This window comes from Nicotiana sylvestris, chromosome 7 (assembly GCF_000393655.2).
Source record: "Nicotiana sylvestris chromosome 7, ASM39365v2, whole genome shotgun sequence".
NCBI classification, from domain to species: Eukaryota; Viridiplantae; Streptophyta; class Magnoliopsida; order Solanales; family Solanaceae; genus Nicotiana; species Nicotiana sylvestris.
In genome coordinates this window covers 116,636-142,443 of record NC_091063.1, presented here as the reverse complement: position 1 = coordinate 142,443, position 25,808 = coordinate 116,636, and positions in this window count along the sequence as shown.

Sequence of the window (25,808 nt, the reverse complement as noted above, 5' to 3'; positions counted from 1 at the left end):
GTTATCTCCCTAAACTCGGGTGCACATTTATGTGACCCAAATCCAAATCTCAACGGAGTCGAAATATGTCTCTAGTCACGGGCGCATTGATTGTGGCGTGGCCCGAGATGCATTTCCATGACGTTGCAAATTCTTTAAAAAATAAGAATGAGATGAGCCTCGCCGAATAAAAATACAAATTGCGGGGCCCTCAGTAAATACTTGTTTAAAATTACTTAGAATTCAGGAGGGTCGTTTAGCGAATTTCGCGGCCTCCGCAAAAAATAATAACGCGATAGTCTCTTTAGGCGCGTGTTTAATAATTTACTTTCTTAAGCTCGGGTGTGCATTTCATGCGACTCAAATCCAAATCTCAAAACATCAAATAAAATGCGTTCCGGATTGTGGGTGCATTTCATGTGACGCAGTCCAAAGACGTGTTTTAAGCGATGTTCACATTTCTTTTAAAACAATAATAGTAAAGCGGTTAAAAGATAAATTTGCACATAAGTTCATATTGTATTAAAAATCAGATAAATAAGCCAAATATAACAGTTGAGCGACCGTGCTAAAACCACGGAACTCGGGAATGCCTAACACCTTCTCCCGGGTTAACAGAATTCCTTATCTAGATTTCTGGTACGCAGACTGTAATATAGAGTCATTATTTTCCTCGATTCGGGATTAAAATTGGTGACTTGGGACACCCTAAATCTCCCAAGTGGCGACTCTGAAATAATTAAACGAATCCCGTTTCGATTGTCCTTTAATTGGAAAAAACTCCCTCGCGCCCCGCGGGCGCGGAAAAAGGAGGTGTGACAGCTCTGGCGACTCTGCTGGGGAGTAATAACCCAGAACCACTGGTTCAGGGTTAGAAATTCGAGCTTAGATAAATTGTTATATTTGGCTTTATCTGATTTTTTACATGTTTTAAGCCTAATGTGCTAAATGTTGCTTTTACCGCTTTGATATTATGTGAACTGTATATAAATTGTGCCGAAACCCATCTTCTCTCTGAGTCTTCTAAATCATGAAGAAGGGCGTACTTCGTATGACTTCTTTTCTGTATAGTGTCAAATCCCAATTTAGAACGAGGTTCGGATAAGTTGCTAAGCCGGTGAAGCTTCTGTATTCCCGGTACGCTGCCCCCCCTCGGCTCGAGCTGTCCGCTCGGGTAAGCCAGGTCTAGAACAAACACCCAGGTTCTGAACCTAGTATAACAAAGCCACATGCCGGATCCCTAGTAGGAACGTTTATTTGCATCATGTGCATTTGACTTAGGGGACTCAACACAGGGGTTGGGTCCGTCTAGGACAAGCAACCTGAAAATAATAGACCATCTTATGGCATCCTATGTGCTACATGTTGTATTCAGTCAAGGGCGAATGGGTCATTTGGTCATTTCCAGCATGATGTTATTTTAATCAAAGCATGGGGAACATTTGTGGAATCCAAGAAGCCTTGGAATTCCCTATGTCCCCCACGCTTGCTTTTTGGGAAAACACATGGGGAACATTTGTGGAATCCAAGAAGTCTTGGAAATCATTATGTCTCCCGTGCCACATTTTTTTGAAAGAAATATTAAATATAAAAAAAAAAATAATAATACAAATAAAAACAAAGCATGAAAATTCAAAAGATTTTGTATGTTGTCATCATTTTCCACATATAAGAAAATCGTGAAAAAAGGAGAAAATAACAGCATAGAAGTCCGAGTAGAGTCGAAACTCTGCCGAAATTTTGAAAATGAAAAATGTCTTGTTAGTTTGTTATATTAAAAGCAAAGGGAAAATAAAAAAAATTATCATTGTTCTGTCTGTTTTTTTTTTAAATATTAAAGAAAATAGTTTGTTTTGTCATTAAATGAAAATGAAAAAGAGTTTGTTTTTTTTTAAAAAAAATGTTTCATTTTATTTTATTTTGTTTGTCTATGAAAATGCCAGAAATAAAAATAAAAAAGAGTCCGGCATTGAATGTGATTTTATTATTTGTTCCAAAATAAGTATATATATAATCCAAAAAAAATTCAAAAGAAAGTTCAAAATTCAAAAAGATAAAATAGAAAAACAAATATTTTGATTCTTTTTCCGAAATTGAAAAGAAAATTCAAAATTCAAAAAAAAAACATTTTGAGAAGCATTTCTTTTATTAAAAGCAAAATTCCGAAAAATATTTTCTTCTTCTTCTCTAGAATAAAGAAAAAAGACCAAATGAAAATTCAAAATATATCTTAGAAGTGTTTCTTTTAAAAAGAAAATCAATCAAAAAATAATATTTCCTTGCTGCTTTTAAAGTAGTTCTTTTAAACGAAAAATCAAAAAAAAAAAAAAAGTTAGTTCATCTGCTTATCATTATTTGCCTACTTATTCTTATTTGCCCGAACTACGCGGGTTTGATTCTCACCGGATGTGAGATACGTAGGCAACCCTCATCGGGTCCAACCCCACCTTTTGCTAAAATAGCTAAAAATCAAAAATTTTAATCTTGTCATAAATAAGTCGGGTGATGTCCAACCCACCTTTTGCTAAAATAGCCAAAAAAACAAATAAATAAAAAATATATGTCAAATTTTAATTTTGTCATAAAGAAAGTCAGGTGACGCTGTTTTATCAAGACATAGCCGAATGTTCCCGAAAGGGACGCCGGAAGGCTGACTTTGCATAAACAGCCACTTTTGGGTCATTTTTAAGACTTGGTCCAGTTGACCCCCACAGCCTAAAAATCTTCGTCCCCGAGACGTTGAAAGGCCGTGTTTGCAATATCAAGTCTTTTATTGTAATTTGAAAAGAAAAAATCAAAGAGTCAGCGGTCATGTGAATACCGTCTTTTGTCATAATAAGCCGAGCCAGCTTCGGCCGCATCTTAAACCGTTCTTGCCGAAATAGCCTTAGAGTATCTTTCAGTTGTCGAAAGGTTATTTTCGTAAAAGAATGGACAAGTTTGTAAAGTGTCGAAATAATCCTCCCCGGTCTCAAAATTCATGTGAAAATTGGAAGGGGCCACATTTGCAAAAAATAACCATTTGGTTAAAATTAGCAAACAGAGGAAGGAAGTTGGCCATTTGTTTTGAAGTTTATAAATCTTTTGTCTAGAGTATGCGGTTTGTTTAATTTTCAAAGTTTGTGGGTAATCTTTAAATCCTTGAAACCCAGTTTGTTTTAAATTTTAAAAAAAAAAATGTGTGTTTAGTATTGTTTATCTTTTATTGGTCCGAACTACGCAAGGTCTGATTCATGCGGGGTCATGATACGTAGGCAATCTCCATAAGATTCGACCACAACGAAAAGAAAAAAAAAAAAAGAAGAGCGAAATGAAAAAAAGAAATGAAAAAAGAATGAAAAAAAAGAATGAAAAAAGGGAAAAGAAAAAAAATGAAAAAAAAAACAATCTGAAGAAAAATGAAAAAGAAAAAAAAATCGAAAAAAAGGAAAGAAAAACATCGAAAAAAAAGAAAAAGAAAAAGATGTTGCCAATAATGAGGACCAGCTGAGTCCATTCTGACCTGTTTGTTTTGCAAATAAAGTTAAGGTGGTTGGTTTGTGGTAAGCCAGACAATCACACCCAGAATCCTTTACTTGCCCCTCATGGTGCACACCCTGCGAGGATCAGGCCTGATGACAGAAGCATTCGAATCCTGTTGGAAACTTGTTGACGGAGATATGGAAGCTGGTAATGGTCTCGGCAGTATTGATGCAAAGCTCAGGGGCTAAGATGCCAGTTCTTGATAAAATCGGGGGCCGCTCCGTTCCTGGTTAGCAAGAGAGAAGCTGTTGGTGGCTTATTTTGTTGTCATTTCGGTTGTTCGGATTATTTTTAGGGTTGTAATCCAAGTATTGTCTTGTGTCAAACCTTCCTATCTTTCCATTTTGTCATATAAGTTTGTTCAAGTTTTGTCGAGGCTGGGTTAGAATTTTATTCTGGTTGTTTGTTTGTCTGGTCATTCAAACCATTTTCACCGGTAATCTAATGCAAAATCCGGTCCTTTTTATTTCCAGTTTTCTTTTGTTTAGTCCTTTTATCATTTTTTATTCAATGCCGATTCTAGGGACATGACATGCGCACCCAGTTTGGGCCTAATCTCAAAAGTTAATCATAAAACCCTGGAAAGGCGATTCAGACCATTTAAAGGAAATAAGGACGGTTGAGATTATTCAGAGCTCGAGTCATGTGGAACTGGGGCAAGTTGAACACAAAGAAAACCGTTAGAGAAAGATTCGCCTAAATTGGCATGAGGGTCATTCATAATAATGAGAATGAGAGTGTCGCCCAACGATGCTTTAGAAGTGACAAATGAACAAACATATGTTGAACATAATTGTCAAGTCCAGCACCATCGGAAGAGACTATAAATCTATTGTTTAAATTGTGTTGTTTGCACTTGGCATGTTTTGAAGACTGGAATGACGAAGGCATTTTGTTCTGCTACCCAAACACTTTATCCTTCGTTAACCCCTTTTGAGCCTTATTTATTTTCTTTCATACCCCTCTTTCGGAATCAGTAGCAACGAAAAAGAAGAAAAAAAGAGAAAGAAAGAAAACAACAACAAAAAGAAAGGAGAAATGAGAAAAGAAAAGCAAAGTGATTCAAAAAAAAAAAAAAGTCAAATAGAAAAGAGGAATTGGGAACTACGTTTGACCTGATTCCTCAAAGAGGATACGTAGGCGCTTCACGGCTCGGTCATAGTTTTGAAAAATGAAAAAAATCAATTAAAATATCCCCAAGCAAGAAACTGGGGCAAAAGTTGCGTTTGATGTAAATAAATCTAATTCCGAAGGTTGTAACTAATAACCCAAAATTAATGCATTTTTGAGCCTTTTATACCCTTTCTTTCTAGCCCTATCCAAAACCCACATTACGGTCCAAAGAAAGACCTTCTGACCAGTCTTCAAAAGATGCCAAGTCAGACAAATGAAGAGTCTTACCGGCGCACATAACATTCTGTTCCACAGCAGAAAGGACTCTAATCTCCAACAGAAAGAGTCATGCCGGCAACACTCCAAATCCCCAGCTGGAGAGAGACATAAAACGAGAGAGTCTTATTGGTGAAAACCTTCACAGGCACCATAAGGCGATGAAAGCTGAGAGAAGAACCCAAAAATGAGAGAGACTTGATAGTGAAAACCCTTCGGGCACTACAAGTCGAATAAGATTGAGAATCAGATGGGGAATCGCCAATTGAAGATCTTGAAAGATGATTGGCGGTAAAGGATAGGCCACATACGCATGTCATGGCCATTAGAGTCGGTATCTGCATTTGATAGGGTTTTTATTTATAGTTTCTTTTGTTAAAGAGTCATGTTTCTTCCTTTGTCTTTTTATCCTGTTCCCTTTCATCTTTTTCCTTTCATAGAAAAATCCCCAATAGAGTATGTCTGGTCAGAACAGGTATGAAATGACTTCAAATAGGCCATCAGCTTTCCAAAATGAGATCTGACTAGTACATCCAAGTGGTATAGTCAGTAGGGAGCAAACGCGAGGCCAGTGTCAAGAAACATATCCCCAGCAAAGGGAATTGACAAAAGGATTGACAAGCGTCAAGAGGGATATCCTTGCCAAAACCAAGGTTATAAACCTCAAAGCAAGGAGAGCAGTGAGCATGATTTGGCGAAATCAATGCTAGACTAAAAGGTCGGGGAAAATGCCAGTTTCCAAGCTATGCCACAAAAGAAGAGGGATATCCCCCAGCAGGAAGGGATTATCCCTAGCACATAATATCATCCCCAACAAGTTGTGCAACGCAAAGCAAGGAAGGAAAAAAGGAAAAGCCATCCCATTGGGAGTATCACAACCAACCACCATGTTTTAAACTAACAATTTTGTTTGATTTGAAACAGGTAAGGGAAATGGCATTGAGGCAGAAACGCATGCCACAAGGGATATTATCAAACTGGGGCAGAAAATTTTCCTTCCATTTAGAAAATTTTCTGGAAGTCAGGTACCCCCAGCTGATAACATTTTACCCCCCAACAGGTAAGTAAATCAAGGGAGGTATTCTTTGAAGGGAGAAGCTATACAAAAACAAAACAAAAATAAAAAAGGAAATAAAAATAAAAAAAAAAAAAGAATAATAATAAAAATGGGGAAGGTAGAAAAGGAAAATTCATCCCAATCCCCAGCAAGTATTCAAGGTAAGACATTTTCAAGTCTTAAAGATATTTTGGGTTCATCCGCCCTCAAATAGGATATGTCGGGTTCATCCGCCCTCAAATAGGATATGTCGGGTTCATCCGCCCTCAAATAGGATCTGTCGGGTTCATCCGCCCTCAAATAGGATATGTTGGGTTCATCCGCCCTCAAATAGGATATGTTGGGTTCATCCGCCCTCAAATAGGATCTGTCGGGTTCATCCGCCCTCAAATAGGATCTGTCGGGTTCATCCGCCCTCAAATAGGATATGTCGGGTTCATCCGCCCTCAAATAGGATATGTCGGGTTCATCCGCCCTCAAATAGGATCTGTCGGGTTCATCCGCCCTCAAATAGGATCTGTCGGGTTCATCCGCCCTCAAATAGGATATGTTGGGTTCATCCGCCCTCAAATAGGATATGTCGGGTTCATCCGCCCTCAAATAGGATATGTTGGGTTCATCCGCCCTCAAATAGGATCTGTCGGGTTCATCCGCCCTCAAATAGGATATGTTGGTTTCAGTCTTTTTATTTCAGGTTTTACAGACAGGCGCCCACCTGAATAACGAGAGGAATACATTTTTGTCTTTTCATTTCTGTTCTGGGTCACCCACCAGTATAATGCGGGAATATATTTCTGTCTTTTCATTTCTGTTCTAGGTCACCCACCAGTATAATACGGGCATATTATTTTCATATCTTTACAACCAGGCGCCCACCTGTATAACGAGAGGAATACTTTCAGTCTTTAAAATTCTCACCAGGCGCCCACCTGAATAACGAGAGGAATACATTTCAGTATTTGCATTTCATGTTCCAGGCGCCCACCTGTATAACGAGAAGCATACATTTCAGTCTTTTTTTTTAAGTGTTGAAATTGGGAGCCCGCCCATAATAACAGAGGAATACATTCAGTCTTTAATTTTAAGTGTTGAAATTGGGAGCCCGCCCAGATAACAGAGGCATACATTCAGTCTTTTATTTCAAGTGTTGAAATTGGGAGCCCGCCCAGATAATAGAGGCATACATTCCACGTCTTTACCCATAGGAGATGCATTTCCTCCTAAGTTTCAGTTTTACCAATAGGAGACGCACTTCCTAAGATATGTTTCACCATAGGAGACGCACTTCCTAAGTTCAGTTTCACCATAGGAGACGCACTTCCTAAGTTCAGTTTCACCAATAGGAGACGCACTTCCTAAAAATATTTCACCAGTAGGAGACGCACTTCCTAAGCAAGTTTCACCAATAGGAGACGCACTTCCTAAACAAGTTTCACCAATAGGAGACGCACTTCCTAAACAAGTTTCACCAATAGGAGACGCACTTCCTAAACAAGTTTCACCAATAGGAGACGCACTTCCTAAACAAGTTTCACCAATAGGAGACGCACTTCCTAAGTTTCAGTTTCACCAGTAGGAGACGCACTTCCTAAGCAAGTTTCACCAGTAGGAGACGCACTTCCTAAGTCAGTTTTATCAGTAGGAGACGCACTTCCTAAGATAAGTTTCACCAGTAGGAGACGCACTTCCTAAGTTCATTTCACCCATAGGAGACGCACTTCCTAAGTCAGTTTCACCATAGGAGACGCACTTCCTAAAGTTCAGTTTCACCATAGGAGACGCACTTCCTAAGTTCATTTCACCCATAGGAGACGCACTTCCTAAGTCAGTTTCACCATAGGAGACGCACTTCCTAAAGTTCAGTTTCACCATAGGAGACGCACTTCCTAAGTTCATTTCACCCATAGGAGACGCACTTCCTAAGTCAGTTTCACCATAGGAGACGCACTTCCTAAAGTTCAGTTTCACCATAGGAGACGCACTTCCTAAGTTCATTTCACCCATAGGAGACGCACTTCCTAAGTCAGTTTCACCATAGGAGACGCACTTCCTAAAGTTCAGTTTCACCATAGGAGACGCACTTCCTAAGTTCATTTCACCCATAGGAGACGCACTTCCTAAGAATAGTTCACCAGTAGGAGACGCACTTCCTAAGACAAGTTTCACCCGTAGGAGACGCACTTCCTAAATCCATTGTACCAGTAGGAGACGCACTTCCTAAAAAGTTTCACCAGTAGGAGACGCACTTCCTAAGATATGTTTCACCATAGGAGACGCACTTCCTAAGTTCAGTTTCACCATAGGAGACGCACTTCCTAAGTTCAGTTTCACCAATAGGAGACGCACTTCCTAAAAATATTTCACCAGTAGGAGACGCACTTCCTAAGCAAGTTTCACCAGTAGGAGACGCACTTCCTAAGCAAGTTTTATCAGTAGGAGACGCACTTCCTAAGATAAGTTTCACCAGTAGGAGACGCACTTCCTAAGCAAGTTTCACCAGTAGGAGACGCACTTCCTAAGCAAGTTTCACCAGTAGGAGACGCACTTCCTAAAGTTCAGTTTCACCATAGGAGACGCACTTCCTAAAGTTCAGTTTCACCATAGGAGACGCACTTCCTAAAGTTCAGTTTCACCATAGGAGACGCACTTCCTAAAGTTCAGTTTCACCATAGGAGACGCACTTCCTAAAGCAAGTTCACCAGTAGGAGACGCACTTCCTAAGACAAGTTTCACCAGTAGGAGACACACTTCCTAAGTTCAGTTTCACCAATAGGAGACGCACTTCCTAAAAATATTTCACCAGTAGGAGACGCACTTCCTAAGCAAGTTTTACTAGTAGGAGACGCACTTCCTAAAGTAAGTTTCACCAGTAGGAGACGCACTTCCTAAGTTCAGTTTCACCAACAGGAGACGCACTTCCTAAAAAGATTTCACCCCTAGGAGATGCACTTCCTAGTTTGATTCATTTTTAAGTTCGACCATAGGGGACACAATTCCTAGTCCAGTTTTTTGAAGTTTACCCGTAGGAGACACACTTCCTAATCGAGATTTTATTCATAGGAGACGCACTTCCTAGTTCTAATCACTGAAGTTTTCACCCTTAGGAGACGCACTTCCTAGTTTAGCTCAGTCCGATTCAACCATAGAAGACACACTTTCTAGTTTGAGTCATTGAGGTTTTTATTTTAGCAGACACATTTGCTAGCAAGAGTTTTGGTTTTACTCCTAGGAGATGCACATCCTAGCCTAGTCTTTAGTTTACTCTCATCATTGCATCAGTAGTGTAAGTGAGTTACAATTTTGCTAACGACTCACAAACCTTCCCAGTACAAACTGGGTTAGGAAATTTTGTTTGTTTTGTTTGTTTTGATTGTCAGGGACCCGCCTGTAGAACGGAGAAAACATTTTTCAAAATCAAGCAGTGACCCACTGGAGAGCAGAAGGATTACAACAAAAATCCCCAGCACTCAATCCAAGATAGAAGCAACAAGAATCTCGCCCCAAGAATGCGAGTCAACAGTCTGAGAGGGTCAACAAAAGCTAGTCACAAAAAACAAAAAGAAAAAAAAAAAAGAAGAAAAAGAAAAAGAGAAAAATGAATGAATCCGAAGCACGGATGTGGAGAACAAATGTGATCTGCTCAAGAACTAGCGCCTACAACTAGCAAGTATCAAGGTTCAAGTCCAAAAGTCTGTATGAAGCACCATTCAAGACTCAAGACCAAGTTTCAGAAGACTTAAGAGATAGGAATCCTTGTAACTAGTAGCTGATAGGCTTAGTTAGTCTTTTTCAGTTTTCATTTTTGTTGTAATGACAGGACCGCGGACCGGAACCTCGACGGAACGGCACCTCGATCGGCTCTCCACCTCGGTACACTTCACTATCTCTCTCATTCCCGAACTACACGTGGCCTGATTCCTGTATAACCAAGGATATGTAGGCAGCTCAGGTACCAGGGCTCGGTCACATTCCCTCCCTTTCCTTAAGTGTAGTCCGTCCAAGTAATGGTCGGGTCAAAAGCACGTCCAGTCGTTCTTTGTCAGAAAACTCTTCGTGTTTCCAGTCAAAGAGGGGCAGCTGTAAGCACGTGATTTTTGACCCTCCCCGAGAATTTTCACATTTTTAGCGTGAATATGTGAAATTGGGTCCAACACGGTCATTTTAACTATTTTTACTTTATTTCGGCGCAAAAAGAAAATTTCAAAAAATATATATAAATTTTAGTTTATGTATCTCTCATAAACTTGAAAAATACAAAAATTGTACTTTATTTTGGTACTTTATATAAATTCGAAAATTACAAAAATATAGTTCTATTAATGTTTGCAGTCATTATAACTTTGAAAAAATACAAAAATATTACGTCTTTATTAAAGAACGAAAATTACAAAAAAATAATTTTATTAATATTCTATAGTCATTTTTAACTTTGAAAAATACAAAAAAATATTACTTCATATTTTATCTTAATATTTAAGAAAAACGAAAATTACAAAAAATATAGTTTCATTAATATTTTGTAGCTATTTTAAATCTTTAAAAATATTTAAAAAGAGATAGTTTTGTTTAAATACTAGTCTTATTTTTGGTAGTTATTTTGCTTACATAGGACTAGTTAAGCAACGTGTTCCTATTTCTCGGGTCCTGGCAAAAGAATAATATTCGGGTTTAAAATACCCGGTTTTAGGCCTAATTTTCGGACCTAGCCCACAATAAACCGTGTCCAGGACACGTGGGGAACCCCACCACGCGTGGGGGACATATGCCTTGAACCCCACCACGCGTGGGCTCATTTTTCTGGGCAAAACCCATGCTACAAAACACGGATGGGACGAAAAGAACAGGGGGGACTTTTGAATTTTTTTGGAGAAAGAAGGTACTGTTCACTCATCTTCTTCCTAATAAAGGAAGAAGAGCTAAAAAACCCTACGGTCGAAGACCTCCATCAAAAAACCCTTCAGCTCCCATCACCACCAGTCCCCCCCTCGTCATCACTGTTCATCTTCTTCCTCGTTTGGAAGAAGACCGGAACCCTAGCAAGAAAAACAAACACCACCGTTCCACCACCCGTCACTGCCCTTCGACACCGTCCAAACACCCCCGGCTCCTCCCAACTCCGTTCGTCACTGCCCAAACTGCCCGTCGCACCCTCGTCGTCCAAACACCACCACCCTACTAATCAAACCACCATAACCTGCTGCCCAGTTCCGGCGACCACGGCCACCCCTCCAGTCCGTCGACCTCCATAACCGCTGCCCAGTTCCGTCGACCACGACCACTCCTCCATTGCTGCTGCTTCACGTTCTTCTTCATCTATACTACCCAAACCAGTCGCGAACCACCCCCAGCGCCCCAGCCTCGTCGTCGTTGCCCTTCGACTGCCATTATCCGGAAAAAAATAGTAGTCTCATCGCCTCCCTTCGAGCAGCAGTTGTGGCTGCGTTTGCTGCGTCGCATCACCCAAACAACCCACAGTCCGTCAAGGTCGTCGAAAGAGAGAAGATGAGTGTCGAGGTCATTGACAATCTTGGTTCGAGTCGTCGGTTCCGTTGAGGTCGTCGTTGTTCGTCGAGTCCGTCCGTTGAAGTCAATGTAGAGGTTTGGTCCCTGGTTCTATCCGTCTCTGTTTGTTCAGGTTAGTAAACTTCAAGCATTAGACAAGGAAATGTTACGGAATGTTCAAAAAAAATGCAATATAGAATTTGGTTTGGAAATTTTCTGCCTATGTTTCATTGTCTGCATTTTGGTTCATTTTTATGTTATGTTATTCTTGTTTATTTGATGTCGTTTAATTAAGTTGGACTAGTCGTTCTATGACACAAGTTTGACGTTAATTTGTTCGTCCTTTAATTTGCTTAGTTCATTCAAAAAAAAATTATTATTAGTACATGTTATTACTAATCCCGAAATACTCATTCGCTAAAACTCTTTTATTAAACCTCTAACAAGTTATGAGATTTTAGTTGTAAAGAAGCTGTAAGGTTTAGTATGGTTAAAAGCGTAAAAATGGCATCCCTTTAAAAAATATAAAAAAAAATGAATAAAAATAATAATAAAAATAAATAAAATGAGACGAGCCTCGTCGGAAAAAATGTACAAATTGCGGGGCCCTCACAAAATATATGTATTAAATACTTAGATTCCGGGACGGGCCGTTTAGCAAGTTTCACGGCCCTACCCAAAATAATAATGCGCTAGTTGCTTTAGGCGCGCCTTTAATAATGTTATCTCCCTAAACTCGGGTGCACATTTATGTGACCCAAATCCAAATCTCAACGGAGTCGAAATATGTCTCTAGTCACGGGCGCATTGATTGTGGCGTGGCCCGAGATGCATTTCCATGACGTTGCAAATTCTTTAAAAAATAAGAATGAGATGAGCCTCGCCGAATAAAAATACAAATTGCGGGGCCCTCAGTAAATACTTGTTTAAAATTACTTAGAATTCAGGAGGGTCGTTTAGCGAATTTCGCGGCCTCCGCAAAAAATAATAACGCGATAGTCTCTTTAGGCGCGTGTTTAATAATTTACTTTCTTAAGCTCGGGTGTGCATTTCATGCGACTCAAATCCAAATCTCAAAACATCAAATAAAATGCGTTCCGGATTGTGGGTGCATTTCATGTGACGCAGTCCAAAGACGTGTTTTAAGCGATGTTCACATTTCTTTTAAAACAATAATAGTAAAGCGGTTAAAAGATAAATTTGCACATAAGTTCATATTGTATTAAAAATCAGATAAATAAGCCAAATATAACAGTTGAGCGACCGTGCTAAAACCACGGAACTCGGGAATGCCTAACACCTTCTCCCGGGTTAACAGAATTCCTTATCTAGATTTCTGGTACGCAGACTGTAATATAGAGTCATTATTTTCCTCGATTCGGGATTAAAATTGGTGACTTGGGACACCCTAAATCTCCCAAGTGGCGACTCTGAAATAATTAAACGAATCCCGTTTCGATTGTCCTTTAATTGGAAAAAACTCCCTCGCGCCCCGCGGGCGCGGAAAAAGGAGGTGTGACAATATCAGTACCGCCTATAGCCCCAGCTTAGTCCAAGGGTAAGGCAGCAGTCTCTGAGGAGGAGGATCATAAACTCGAGAGGTACAAGTAAGACCCTCCTACATTCAATGGTCTAGCGTCAGATGATGCTCAGGGATTTCTGGAGGAGTGCCTACGTATCCTCCGTACTATGGGCATAGAATATTCGAGTGGGGTTTCTTTCACTGCCTTTCAACTTCGAGTAGTAGCCTATCATTGGTGGCGTACTTATGAGTTAGACAGCCCGACTGAGGCAGCTTCTCTTACATAGACTCAGTTCTCGGACATCTTTTTGAGAGAGTATGTCCCTCAGAGCCTCAGGGACGCATGGCGCGTTGAGTTTGAGTAGTTTTGCCGGGGTACTATGATTGTTTCAGAGTATGCAATCCATTTCAGTGACTTGGCTAGACATGCACTGGCCTTGGTTTCTACAGTTCGAGAGAGGGTCCGTTGGTTTATTGAGGGACTCATTCCCCGCATCAGGACTAGCATGGCCCGGGAGTTAGAGATGGATATCTCGTATCAGCAGGTGGTGAGTATTGCTAGGAGAGTAGAGGGCATGCTTGCTCGGGGTAGGGAGGAGAGAGAGTCCAAGAGGTCCCGAGAGTTTGGACATTGTTTTGGTGCCCGTGCCCCAGCTGTAGTTCGTCATGGTAGGGGCTATGTGAGTCACTCCGTTCATTCGGCTCTTCCAGCCATCAGTGGTATTCCAGCTCCTCCTAGACTTTAGGAGCCTTATTATGCACCTCCAGTATCTAGTGCGCCCCTGCAGGGGTGCTTTCAAAGGTCAGTCTAGCAGACTTGGCCCAAGTCAGCCACATCAACCACGCCCTCCTAGAGCTTGTTTTAAGTGTGGTGATAAGTAGGGATTTTAACCTATTAATTGCTCTCTTTTACTTGCATTTTAGGCCAAAAATGCGTGAAGGTATTCTCCGAAACTAATGTAATATGATCAACATGCCGATCAGTAAGTGTTTTATCCAATAGCGGATCATTTCTTCACAAACTTCTTATTGTTTTAACCATACCAACGCACGAGAACTCCTCACAACTAGAAGACTTTTTCGATAATTTCCTTGCTCAATTTTATCAATGAGGCCATCACTCAATTCTGGTGGCATTCCTCGACTTCTATGAGATACACGGCTAATAATACTTGTCGCTTCAACTTCATCTATACAATCGAATTCATCATACACGTAAAATTAAACATGGAAAATGATAAGCATGTCTATCTTCTGGTTCTGGGTACTGAATAATGAAGAGTTTAATAGTACAACAATGCAAACGGTACTGATTGATGTTAATTATTTTGGAGAAAGAAAGAGATATATAGAACCTTTTTGCTTCTTTGCCGCTTGGTAGCTGCTCTTTCGTTATATGTCATTGCTAATGATTAAGTGAACAAAAGAAAAGGACACTCAACAAACGAAGGAGAGGAGAGATGCAGGAGTTGAAAGGAGAGGAGTAATTAATATTTATTTAATTATCTGCCATTAAAGATCAAAATTTTGTAGGAGAGAATACCAAAAGTCACTTGATTAATTGGCTGAATCTTAATCAGTTCCTGTCATGCTTCCCAAAGAAGTTCAGAATGAATGAACATAAAGCAAGTCCTCTTGGGAACAACTCAGCTCGTAACATTTATATTAAAATCCTTTTCTACTTGTTAAGGCATACAATGGAAAACAAAATCATCAGGTGCATTCAACTCTATTTGTCCGCGATAACTAGTTCCATTGTGGAGAGTCACATTGTCATCTCAATCCACATTACTTTGATCTCACCTGCAAGCATCTTCTCGGCCATGCTAGCTTTCTTCCAGCAGTCTCAAAATAGCTCTCCTCAACGATCTTGCTCCATAGCTTGGATTGTATCCTTCCCCAACCACCCAATTGCTAAACATCTCTGTCACTTGAAGTTCTATTTTTTTTATTTTTCAACCTCTCGAATACCTCCTTAAAGCATGATATCAGCCACCTCCTTTACCTCTAACTTAGTGGGCTGACAGAATAATCTCATCCAATCTGTTCAAGAACTCTGGCCTGAAGTACTATTTCAACTCCTCAATCACCAAGCTCTTGATATGGTTTTAACTGCTGTCCTTCTCATCATATTCCAGATCAAAACCTATACGACGGCCTTCTTTCTCTATCATACTGCTTCCAACATTTGATGTCATGATGACAAGTGAATTCTTGCTGTCTGTCAATCTTCCATCTTCAAGAATTTGAAGCATCTGGATGATCCTTCTCGATCTCATTAAAGAGCACAACAGTGACGATTCACAAACTTTAGTGTAACCAATTGGAGACAGTGTCTCTCAATAAATTCACTCATATCAAGCCGGATCAGTGCTTCTTCAGAACCGAGTTAGTACACTGCCAAATCCTTGACCAGTTCTCACTTCCCAAGACCAGTTGGATCAGAAAAGATGAACTGGCAATAGGACTACTGAGATTCTTGAGTCCAACATGAGCACGTTGGATGGCACGACTAATGGCTTTTACAGCTTCATCCTGGCTGATATATTACTCTCGTGTGAAGAGTTTCTTGCATTTTTTGGAGGCGATCAGACTCATCCGTGAGACCTTCTTGACAGGGATGCCAGTCCACGAAGACACAATGTGCAGAATATCTGTCTCTGTAATGAACGACCTGCATCTCCAGCCTCTTTGTTTTTGTCTTCCGGGGTGAGAGCTGTATCCATTTCTCTATCACGCAACTCCCCAGTCCGCCAGATGCAATGAGAGGTACGGAATTATTTAAAACTAGCAAGAAAATAAGTTCAATGCCTTAATAAGGAAATATAATTTGTTGTTGTAAATAATGATTCTGGAAATTAGAACGTTAGCTTATAAACGTAAATAAAAATAAAATAGAAATTAATTCGAGCTTACTGAATTCACAGTGTTTCCTTAAGGAATTTAATCCCCTCCTAGTACCTAAGGTTATGGATTATTTCCTCCCAGGATAGAACGAATTACACACTGGTGTAGCGGTACTTCAAACTCCAGTGTTTCAGCGAATACAAAGTTCGGCAGCAAATCACACTTACGGATGTTTTGTTTGTAGTTTAAAACAATGCAGAACAAGGGAGGAAAACTCAGAAGTTGAATGGAAATTCTGAGAGGAAGGAATGCAAAGTATAGCCAATGTTGAATTCTTACTGAAGAGAATATCAGATTGCAATTCGTTTTTCCAGTGTATATGCAGTGTATACAGAATGTATATCCAGTGTATACAGAGTGTATATTAAGGGGTCGTTTGGTAGGGTGCATCAGAATAATGTTGAATAGGGTGTATTAGTAATGCTGGTATTAGTTATGCTTGCATTAGTTATGATGGTATTAGTTATAGTGACATATTTCTTATCCATTGTTTGGTTTGATGTATTAAATCATTATGCAATTTCTAAAAGAATTATTTGTTTACAAAAATGCCCTCAAAACCAATCCATCACTTTAACTTTCTAAATGGAACATATGTTGAGAAATATTTTTATATGAAAAAAAGTTTTTAAAAAATTATTTAATTTGTCTACCTATATTGTAAAATAGAACTAAATATTTATATATAAAAAAGGAAATATGCTAAGTATTTATTTATTTACTAGAGCTATAATTTTATTTCTCACTATTTGGATTATTTTAAACTTCCATCAATATAATAACTAGCATAATTTAATCAAGCATAAATGTTGAAGGACAATTTTGTCTTTAACTAAGCTAATGCATGCATTAAAACTCATTGCATTGCTAATACCATTATTTTCTATGCATTAGTTATGCATAGGATAATACCAAATAGGATGTATAACTAATGCTTGCATAACTAATGCATAGGTTCAAAATGTCTACCAAACAAGGTATTATTAATACACAAAGTTAATGCATGCATTATTTTATCTAATGCATCCTACCAAACGACCCCTAAGTGTATACAGAGTGTTTCGAGTGTATTTTCTGATGTGTTCCTCTTTCTCTCCAACTTATGTTCTATTTATAGCAGGTATTTGAGAGAAATCTGCCCCCTCCATGGTGCAACAAGCACTAGGCTATCATGGAGGAAGCACTTACATGGTGGAATGTACACTTGCTTGGTGGGAGGAGCACTTGCACCATTGTGGGAGGTGCACTAGGCTGCTTATTGCTTAGTATTGCAACACAATACACAGATTGGAAAACATCCATTACAAACACGGATTATATCACGTTAATATTCACTATTAACAAATAAATTTGGTCCAAAAAATTAATCAATCGATCGATCATTTGACCAAATCCGAATTCAAATCCAAATCCAAATCTCATTTCCCATTCACTCTAATTTTAAGACTATTTCATCTTAAACAAAAACTCAACAATCCCCCACATGAATGGGGAATGGCTATATCACGGAAGTATGCATGAAAAACTTGTGTGATTTGCAAGCAAGAATTAATTGCATCTGGATAAGTAGGTTTCCCTTTGAACTTTCCGTAGTGAACTTATGTCGGATATACTCGGTCAATCGGTAGATTTGATATCTTTGAACCGTCGAACTTTAGTGTATACCTAGACAACCATAAGTCACACAATCAATCCCTTAACTGTCTTTGGTTCTCATTGTTGTGTTCGTTTCAGCCATGAACATTGTCTGGTTTCATAAGTGCGTAGAGAATTGGCCTTGCAAAATTCTCCTTGAAGTGACTAACACTTCACACTTACATAGGTGATTCCTAAACGTGTCATCCCGTAGATACACTATTTGATATACCATGTATCAAATTTAGAAATCATTAAAAAGCCTTAATGCTTTATCCTTGGTACTGAACATTGTCTCATCACGAGAATGGACTAAAAAAATTTTGTTGACAATGTTGAACCGTCATTAATGACTTTGTTTGATCTCCTTGAACCTAGATCTTGGGATCTCCAGTCTTCTAGGTAGAGTTACCGCCACAATGACTTGTTCTCGGCCATAGTCCCATTCCCCTCGATGATTTCTCAACTACCTCTCTAGTTAGGCCTTTTGTAAGTGGATCCGACACATTATCACTTGACTTTACATAGTCAATCGTGATAATTCCTCTAGAGAGAAGTTGCCTAACGGTTTTATGTCTTCGTCGTATATGACGAGATTTACCGTTATACATAACGCTCCCAGCCCTTCCAATTGCCGCTTGGCTATCACAGTGTATGCATATTGGTGCCAACGGTTTGGGCCAAAATGGAATATCTTCCAAGAAATTCCGGAGCCATTCAGCTTCTTCACCGGCTTTATCTTTGGCTATGAACTCAGCCTCCATTGTAGAGCGGGCAATATATGTTTGTTTAGACGACTTCCAAGATATCGCTCCTCCACCAATAGTGAATACATATCCACTTGTGGACTTCGAATCAGTTGAACCGGTGATCCAATTTGCATCACAATATCCTTCAATCACCGCAGGATATTTACTGTAGTGCAAATCAAAGTTTTGGGTATGTTCTAAGTATCCCAAAACTCGTTTCATTGCCATCCAATGAGATTGACCTGGATTGCTCGTGTATCGACTTAGTTTACTTATAGCACAAGCTATATCTGGTCGTGTACAATTCATGATGTACATTAAGCATCCCAACACACGAGCATAATCCAATTGTGATATGCTTTGGCCTTTATTCTTTGCTAGTGCAAGATTTATGTCAATTGGAGTCTTTGCAACTTTAAAGCCCAAGTGCTTGAATTTTTCAAGTACTGTCTTAATATAATGAGATTATGACAATGCCAGACCTTGAGGAGTTTTTTGGATCTTAATCCCCAGAATTAAATCCGCAATTCCCAAGTCCTTCATATCAAACTTGCTAGTTAGCATACGCTTAGTAGCATTTATGTTGGCAATGTTATTACTCATTATCAGCATATCATCCACATATAGGCAAACAATGACTATGTGATTTGGAACATTTTTAATGTACACACATTTATCACATTCATTTATCTTAAAACCATTTGACAACATTGTTTGGTCAAATTTCGCATGCCATTGTTTGGGTGCTTGTTTTAGTCCGTAAAGGGACTTAACAAGTCTACATACCTTATTTTCTTTACCTGGAACCACAAACCCTTCAGGTTGTTCCATGTAAATTTCTTCCTCCAACTCTCCATTTAAGAAGGCCGTTTTAACATCCATTTGATGAATTTCAAGACCATACACTGCAGCTAATGCTACTAACATCCGTATGGACGTAATCCTTGTAACTGGGGAGTATGTATCAAAGTAGTCAAGACCTTCTCGTTGTCTATACCCTTTGACAACAAGTCTTGCCTTAAATTTATCAATAGTGCCATCTGTCACACCTCCTTTTTCCGCGCCCGCGAGGCGCAGGGAGTTTTTCCCAATTAAAGGACAATCGAAAGGGGATTTATTTGTTTATTTCAGAGTCGCCACTTGGGAGATTTAGGGTGTCCCAAGTCACCAATTTTAATCCCGAATCGAGGAAAATAATGACTCTATATTACAGTCTGCATACCAGAAATCCGGATAAGGAATTCTGTTAACCCGGGAGAAGGTGTTAGGCATTCCCGAGTTCCGTGGTTCTAGCACGGTCGCTCAACTGTTATATTCGGCTTATTTATCTGATTTTTAATACAATTATGAACCTATGTGCCAATTTTATCTTTTATCCGCTTTTATCGTTCACTGTTATTTTTATAGGACTTGCAACGTCGTGAAAACATATCTCGAACCACGTTACATCAATGCACCCGTGGTTATTGATATATCTCGACTCGGTTGAGATTTGGATTTGGGTCACATAAATGTGCACCCGAATTAAGGAAAATAAATTATTTAAGGCGCGCCTAAAGCAACTAACGCATGGTTGTTTTGGGGAGGGCCGTAAAATTCGCTAAATGACCTGTCCCGAATTCTAAGTGTTTTAATATATATATAGTTGGAGAGCCCCGTGGCTGTGTACATTTTTTATTTTTGACGAGGCTCGTCTCGTTCTACTTTTAAAAGGAATTGGCGACGTCATGGATATGCCTCTCGGATCACGTCACAATCAATGCACCCGTGATTAGAAATACATTTCGAATCCGTCGAGATTTGGATTTGGGTCACATAAATGTGCACCCGAGTTTTTAAGAAGGTAAGGCTTATTAAAGCGCATCCTGAAGAGACTAACGTATTGTTATTTTAGGAGGATTGTGAGATTTGCTAAACAACCCGTCCCGGAAACTAAATGCTTCAATAATATACATTTAACAAGGGCCCCGCATCTGCGCGTTTTGTTTATTTTCGTCGAGGCTCATCTCGTACTTATTTTTTAAAGGATATCCTATAGCAACTACGTTTCTTGTCGTGTTCGTCTCTATCAATTGAAAACAGTAGATAGTCCTAATTAATTACATGCTTGCAAGTTGTTTGTAATGTGATTAGGAAATGCTTCAAAATCAGGACCGAAGCTGCGTGCACAGTCGGCCAAACGAATAATCATGGGCCCAAATCCGGCCCACGCGCGATTGTCCAGACCTGGGCCACTGCTCGTTCGATGCGGGCCTGCCTGGTCTGTCTTCGACCTGGGCTCGACCCTTGTGAGGTTGAGGCCGTGAACTCGTTCTGGGTTCTATTGGCGTGGTATGAAGGGATCGCCTATTAAAGGGAATAGAAATTAACTAGTAGGGGATAGTTTTCATGCTTGGCCTACATTAAAGAATATACTACACAGTTAAACTAAATCTAAGATACAACCTATTATATTGGGAATGTTTTCACCTAACAACATACATATATAAACTAACATTCAGCTAATCTACATTGATATATACTGGGCATACATGCTACTTCCATTGTCAAAACAGGAATGAAAATTATTATACAGTACATGATATCTAATGTAACAATTTATGTATAAAAGTCACTCTTCAGGTCTTTTCTTTTGTATTCATGCTCAACTTTCCAATTACATTTGACAGAGTATTTGTCATGTACCTGGTATAGAGAGACAAAAGAAGAAAGGAATGATCAGCTGGGCAGTATGTAGTGAACACAGCAACAACAGACACGCAGCAACAACACAGCAATAACCAACTAGACCAAGTGTTTTCCACAGCCACAGATAACCAACAATATCTCCCAGAATACAAGGACTAACAGATAGTCGAAACCAAGCCAGCAATCCCAGGAAAGAATAATGAAACAACAGCAATAACTGAGTGTTCAATGCAGCAAAACCACCAGTTCAACAACCCCAAACAGCTCAGTCAATGCAAACAATAGAACTTGGCCAAGACAGCTTGACCAATATGCACTCTTGTACAACTTTCAGGCAGTGTTTGGTTACAATGTTTATTGGAAACTGCCTTATACTTTTCAGTTTTCTTTAAGCTCACTAGACCTCTCTTTAGACTAAGAGTTCCAGCCTCAAGACTAAAATTCCAACCTTTCGTTTTCTCTTTTTTCTCTAGACTTCTGAAGACTAAAAGTCCAGCCCTCTTTTAGTTATCAAATGGCCTATTTATAGGCCAAATGCACCAGTACAGCTGGGCTGCCCTGCCTGCCAATTGGCAGAATGCCCATACCCTTTAAGCCCATGCCTAAGCATGCTTGGTGCCAGCCCCTTTTGTTCCCCACGCCTGATTTATTCTTTAATCCAGGATTATGGGCTTATTTTAGTATTCCTTTTAAACCCATACTCTTGTGTCTTGTCCCCCCATTGGCATTAGTTTAATCCTAATTTAGTACCCCATTTGTCAGCTCACTTAAACTAATTACTTTTGTTCTTTTTAACACCCCAGAATACCCCTGTCAACCTTGATTATTACTGCCCCTGCCTATTGCAGCATCATGGCATTGTTGAACTGATGAAAGTTCAAATTCAAGACTGCCTCGACTGAATCCTTTTAGTCATTTTTACAATGCCAACAAACCATTTCAAACATTACTGGGGCATTCAGTCAGTGGCCGAGTTCAATTAGTTACGTGAAAATACTAGCTCATTCGATTCATTAGTTATAGCAAACTAATCGATGACATTCATCGAGTCGACTATACTAATTATAACAGGTAATAATCAGTCGCTCATATAAATAATACGTTCAGGGACCTAAAGGGTATCAGACAATTTTTGTTCAATTACTGGGGCCTATATGAATTATTTATGCGACGACTATACTAATCGGACATGCTTTTCACAGAGTGTATTCAGAACACAAACAGAAGACAATTGGCCAAATAAAAAGGCCTTTAACAGAGATGGAAGAAATCCGACTGAAAAATAACAAAATAACAAACAAACACAAAGAAATATGATGACAACTTAATTAGAACCAAACAAAGAGAAAAGGAAACTTACTGAAAAAGTTTGAAATCAAACGGACCCAAATCAAAACTCGACTTCGAACTTTTGAGGCCGAACAAACTTCAATCAGGGTGTTCTCACATGAGAACACCTTGATTAAGGTCTATTAGACCTCAAACCTATGTCCAAACCGGCCGGATTCCCCAAGTGCATGTGCTCTAAAGTCTGGATATCCAGATCTGGATTTTTGGGAGTTGTGGGTAGATTCGGACCAAACCGAGTTTGGTTTGGTCACGAGGAAGGTCAGGGGAGTGTCTGGTACAAAGATGGTGAGGTTTGGTGTAGATCGAGTTTTGTCTCGAATCTTCAAATCCAGATTCGAGACGATAGGAGATGATTCGAGGTTCGTGGTTAGTGGATTCATGTTCAGGGGAGTGAGGGGGTCTTAGGGTGTTCAGGGGGTGGTCACCGGCGTTCGTGCCGCCGGCTTTAATGGCGAAGGAGACTAGGGCGGCTGCTAGGGTTTGGGGGTTTCAGGGTTCAGGGAAGGAGACGAGTGAGGGGTGGGGTTCGGATAGGGGGCGTGGGGTGTAAGGGAAGGTTTATATATGGTGAGGTTGATCGGATCTGAGCCGTTAGATCAGATGATCTCAACGGCTTAGATCTGATGTTGAGAAATGGGACGGGGTCGTTTTGTAGTTAAACGGGGTCGTTTGGTTTAAGTGGGGGATTGGGTCAAACCGGTTATTGGGTCGGGTTTAAAAACGGGTTGCTGAAAGAGGTCCTGAGCCGTTGGATCGGCTAGGACGGACGGCTCAGATTGATTTGCCTGAAACGACGTCGTTTCAGGAGGTTCCTGGGCAGGCCTGGTCTGGACCGGGTCAGATCGTTGGTTTGGGCCTGTTTTTGTTTTATTTTTGGGCCCAAATTGATTTCAACTTTCTTTTGTTTTCCAATTTAAAAAAAAAAAAATAAAAAAAATAAAAAAAATAAAAATAAAAATAACTAATAAAACAAATGAAATTAAAACAAATAACAATATGGCGTTTCAACATAATTATCATACCAAGTAAGTTAAATCACAACCTAAAACGGACGATGCACATATATTTATATTTTTTTGAAATTTCTTTTAACGCCACATATATTTTTTTGTATTTTTGTTTGATAATAACTAGATGCAAAATGGACAGACTCACAGACGCATGTCACGGAAAGATCGAAAAATTGTACAGCGAAGCCTTTTGCCACTATTTTTATTTTCTTTTGGAGCGATTGTCCGTGAAGCAAAAATCACGTGCTTACAGCTGCCCCTCTTTGCACGAAGACACGAAGGGTTTTCGCGCAAAGATAAGCGAGCGATTTTTGCCCGTCCGAATACCCCGTGTGAAGCATTTTTTTTTTAAAAAGATTTGACCGAACCTTTGCTTCAGAGGTTTCCTACATATCCTAGGCTGAAACAGGAATCAGGTCAATGTAGTTCGGGAAATTTTGGTAGCTGGGACTACCGTGCGACTGTAGTGTTTGCTGTTGTTGTGCGCTGTTGTATGCTGCTACTGCTCAACCGATCTCCCTATTACATTGCTCTAAAAGGAAAACAAGAAGCTAAGCTAAACTGAGGATCCTGAAATCTCATCCATGTTCAACTTGTTCTTGCTGCCTTGCTTTCTTGTCGGCTAACGCTTTCCTCTGACGCCTTTATTTGGTGAACTTGGAGATGATGCTGGTCCTTCACCTTTTCTGAATGTCAATTCTCATCACTTTGCTTGATTTGCTGGGGACACGGCTTTCTTCTTTAGATCTTCCAATGGTTTCTTCAGTGGTATGGCTCTTCATCAGTATTGTCATGCTGGGCATGCTACAACGCTCCCAAACTGCTTCTTTTGAGATGCGTCCCTTTTCCTTTTGAATTGCGCGCTTGCCTCTGCAGTTGTCTGCTTCTTGGTGCTGGGGATTTTATTGTTTTCCCGTTTGGGGATCTCTGTTGTAACCTTCCGTCTTCAGGTGGGGTGACTGATTCCAAAATCTAGAGCTGAATGTATTCCCGCATTATACTGGTGGGCGACCTAGAACTTAAATGTATTCCCGCATTATACTGGTGGGCGACCTAGAACTTAAAAGTATTCCCGCATTATACTGGTGGGCGACCTAGAACTTAAATGTATTCCCGCATTATACTGGTGGGCGACCTAGAACTTAAAAGTATTCCCGCATTATACTGGTGGGCGACCTAGAACTTAAATGTATTCCCGCATTATACTGGTGGGCGACCTAGAACTTAAATGTATTCCCGCATTATACTGGTGGGCGACCTAGAACTTAAAAGTATTCCCGCATTATACTGGTGGGCGACCTAGAACTTAAATGTATTCCCGCATTATACTGGTGGGCGACCTAGAACTTAAATGTATTCCCGCATTATACTGGTGGGAGACCTAGAACTTAAAAGTATTCCCGCATTATACTGGTGGGCGACCTAGAACTTAAATGTATTCCCGCATTATACTGGTGGGCGACCTAGAACTTAAAAGTATTCCCGCATTATACTGGTGGGCGACCTAGAACTTAAATGTATTCCCGCATTATACTGGTGGGCGACCTAGAACTTAAATGTATTCCCGCATTATACTGGTGGGAGACCTAGAACTTAAATGTATTCCCGCATTATACTGGTGGGCGACCTAGAACTTAAATGTATTCCTGCATTATACTGGTGGGCGACCTAGAACTTAAAAGTATTCCCGCATTATACTGGTGGGCGACCTAGAACTTAAATGTATTCCCGCATTATACTGGTGGGAGACCTAGAACTTAAATGTATTCCCGCATTATACTGGTGGGCGACCTAGAACTTAAATGTATTCCCGCATTATACTGGTGGGCGACCTAGAACTTAAAAGTATTCCCGCATTATACTGGTGGGCGACCTAGAACTTAAATGTATTCCCGCATTATACTGGTGGGCGACCTAGAACTTAAATGTATTCCCGCATTATACTGGTGGGAGACCTAGAACTTAAATGTATTCCCGCATTATACTGGTGGGCGACCTAGAACTTAAATGTATTCCCGCATTATACTGGTGGGCGACCTAGAACTTAAAAGTATTCCCGCATTATACTGGTGGGCGACCTAGAACTTAAATGTATTCCCGCATTATACTGGTGGGAGACCTAGAACTTAAATGTATTCCCGCATTATACTGGTGGGCGACCTAGAACTTAAATGTATTCCCGCATTATACTGGTGGGCGACCTAGAACTTAAATGTATTCCCGCATTATACTGGTGGGCGACCTAGAACTTAAAAGTATTCCCGCATTATACTGGTGGGCGACCTAGAACTTAAAAGTATTCCCGCATTATACTGGTGGGCGACCTAGAACTTAAATGTATTCCCGCATTATACTGGTGGGCGACCTAGAACTTAAATGTATTCCCGCATTATACTGGTGGGCGACCTAGAACTTAAAAGTATTCCCGCATTATACTGGTGGGCGACCTAGAACTTAAATGTATTCCCGCATTATACTGGTGGGCGACCTAGAACTTA